Raw genomic sequence first — 3,677 nt, 5'->3', positions numbered from 1 at the left:
GTTGGGCAGTTACTAGGAGCTTCTTTCCTTTTGGTGCTGAAGGGGATGTGTTAAAAACAATTTGTGTATTGAAAAATGCAATTTTTGTATTAAATAAATGAATCCCTGTAATGTTCACAGCACATTCTGATGGCTTTGAATTTGGTGCTGCTCAGGCCTTTACGGTACATGAAAGATATGCCCTTGGAAATCCACTCAAATGTGTTTCATAAAAAAAAGAAGAAGAAAAGCTCAACGTACTTTAGCACCCCCAAAGCCAAATTTAGAGCTGCTTGCTTAGACAAATAAATTATCTAAATAGGTTCTTATCAGCCTAAAGCCATGCAGCAAAATATGTAAAATAAATGCATAAATAAAAATGATACGAGGAATAATTTCTTGTTAACCAGCTTCCAGACTGGCCAATTGTAAAGATTATTTTAAGTGAAAGCTGTTACTTTATTTTTTTATTTTATTTATGTGTTAAAATAAACATCATTTAAATAGGTACTATAACCAAATACACATTCAAAACAAAATATAAAATCTTTTTATGCTTAATTAAAAATTATGTTTAATATTCACATTAAGAAACAGGACTGAAAACATTAAAAGCAGATCAATTAGGTTAAAACAGTCACTGTTACATGTTGGAATGAAAAATTACATTTAAAGTGTTATTTGTTATAGAAATTATAAGCTTTATAGCAATTTTTAAATTGACAGCTTTTTTATTATAATTTACAATTTCACAGAAAAAGGGGTAATTATGCAAAATGTACAGAATTTACAATAACCAAAATTCAGGAAGCACCGTTACTACTGGTATATTTATTGCATGATTTGACAACAAAACTAAAGAAGTTAAAGTTAGCATTGCTATTTCTTGTGCTAACTCATCTATCAGTACCTGTGCATAGAGGTTGTTGTAAGCACTCATGCCACAATGTTCTAGTATTGGCTAGATTCTTTTTGGCTGTGTTGTCAGGCAATAGAAAACAACATTTTTCCACCATTTTAGAAAAAAGGGATGATGTCATTGTATCTACGCAGGCCTCACAAATGTCAGACTTCTAAGGATAAAGCTGAATTTTGCACAAAGTTTTCACAGCTGCTATTTAGGAATTGCTGTAGCAGGAGAGATTGTGCAATAAAAAGCTTATAACATCCACTAAGCACAGATACTGTTGGATGGGGTCTAAAGCCTAGTACACATGGGCCGGATGTCCGCTGGTTCAGTAGAAACAGGCTGACATTTGGCCTGTGTGTATGGCAGCCGGGCTGATAGCAGCCAGCCTTGCGGCCTGGCTTCTTTCGAAGGATCATGACAGAAAAAAGGTCTGCTGACCGGCTCTCGATCAGCTGACCAGGGTGTTCTGGTGGGGGGGCCGTCCCTCTATCAGAACACAATAGCACAGCAGGGGAGATCGCTGTACTAACATTGGATTTTTAGTACAGCAGCTCTGATCTGAGCTACCCGCTGGGTTGAACGGAAAAAAAACTAGTAGTGCGTACGAGGCTTAAGGATAAACTAGGGTCACATTGAATAAGGCCTACTAAAGGCTGTCCTTTCATAAGATTTTTGGCTAGAAAAACAAATAAGTGTAGGATAAATACATTTTTGCAATAACAGAATGTTTTTTCTTTTGTTCTTCTAATTGAAATGTAGGTTTAATAGCCTTTAAGTGCGACTAGGGATTAAAGAGAACATTAAAAAAACGATTCAATATGCACAGTCTATGGTGCTTACTGAATTTTGAACAATGTGTGTTTGTATTTATGGTTATCTTTGCACGTAGTTATAGTTTTAGGAAAAAAAACATTGTGACTATTAAAGTCATGCTACTCATTAGTACTAAGGGTTAGTATGCATACCCTGTATCCTTATAGGAAGATGTATAAAACACTCCTATTGTTTTTTTTATTTGGTCAGCAGTGCCTAAGCTGATTTCTTTCAGTTATTTATTAGATCAGTTTTTGTTTTCTGCAACACCATGCAAAAGAGGCAACATAATCTGAAAATAATAAAAAGTAAATGCAGTTGATAAATGAATATCTTTGGTGCAACAAGAACATTATAAAAAACGGTTTTATTGCTTTTATTGCTCAAATAGACCAGTCCTTACAACAGGTTACTTTTGATACTGCATATCATGCTTCAAGAAAATGTATAACTTTTCATTTTATAAACTGGAACCCATTTCTGACCCCAGTGGATGCCCATGCATTCCTAAAAGGATTTTTCTGTTCAGCTGCATGATTTTTTTTTTTTTTACCCCTTGGCACCTGGTATCCAACTGTCCTCTGCTAGTTTAGACACATCTAGCTGATAACTGAAGAATGCTATTTTAAGATTGGAAGGGGATTTGGCTTTTCACAGGCACAATAGTCAGGGAGATTTGAAAAGTAAACATGTCACATTGAAGTCTACAGTTAAGGTATTTGCCATACAGCAGAAATCAAGGCATCTGTCCATAATTTTAATTGGCTTTAAAGCTTTTCCTTTTTAGCACTTGGAATGCCAAACCCAGAATTGTGCTTTATGCTAATGACAGGTTTAGCTCTGCATCAGCAAATAGAGGTATTCCACAATTTGGACTTGGGCTGTAAACTGGGATTAGCATATAGCAAGCCAATGGATTTGAAAGTGCCTGGAATATGCAAGAGCAACTCTGAAAATTGGAAGTAAAGTTATGTTGGATTTCATGTTGTCAGACAAATACAATATCTGCCATTTATGCATATTTTAGGGTAACAGAATCATGTTAAATGCTGTATATGGGAAAAAGTATCATATGAACTGTTATAATTACAGAGGATATAATGCCTTTATCCCAACTAAAAAAAAGTGCCCAAATTTTAGGCAACAGAGACTTCAAGATCAGGGATCAGATAAGTTAGTGTGTAGTGTCAGATGGATGTAACATTATGCTAGTCATCATCACACGGGAACAAAATGCATTAAAGCAAAAGGCATTAAAAATCTAAATGCAAATGTAAAAGTTAATTCTAATACAACAATGTAATATTCCTGGAATAGCATATCTAAAGTGGCTGATGTTAGGTCCACACATAAATTTAAAGCTGAACACCAGGCAGATCTTAAAAACACATGCGCAAATGCAATTGAGTATTTAAAAAATAAATCATTTAATATATATTAAATGCAACTGTTAAATATACCTTAATTAGACTTGATAACAGCCTTTTGCACTATCCTTTACAGCAGCACTCGGACTGGGAAGGGAGGGGCAGTGTTTGAGGCCAATGAGGAGTCTTCCTTCATATGTGTGAATATGGAACATGTTGACAGCAGGGGAGACCAGGAAGGTAACCTCATCTGTCTGTTGCTGCTCTTTCACTGTTCAGTCGCAGAATGAGGGCAGGTATGTGACCTGTGTTTTGCTTAACTGAAGCAAAGAAAAGACAAGTCACCAGCCTAGCAGTGTGAGCCTGTACAAGTCTTTTGGGAGGTAATACCACTCACATATTTGTATTTCAGTTGCCTATTCAGGTGTTTGCCTGGAGTTCAGCTTTAAGGAAATTTTTGTCATTTTGCCTCTGTTAAAGAATGTTCTAAATATGTGAAATATACCACTCTCCTCTTATCTTGTTACTGGACTCCAATACCTGAGAACACTTGTGTTTTTGACATCACATGATTGTATTTAACAGAAAAGAGGAGTCCAAAGGCTTAA

Source organism: Aquarana catesbeiana, linkage group LG03 (assembly GCF_042186555.1).
Source record: "Aquarana catesbeiana isolate 2022-GZ linkage group LG03, ASM4218655v1, whole genome shotgun sequence".
NCBI classification, from domain to species: domain Eukaryota; kingdom Metazoa; phylum Chordata; class Amphibia; order Anura; family Ranidae; genus Aquarana; species Aquarana catesbeiana.
Note: the sequence above shows the minus strand (reverse complement) of the source record.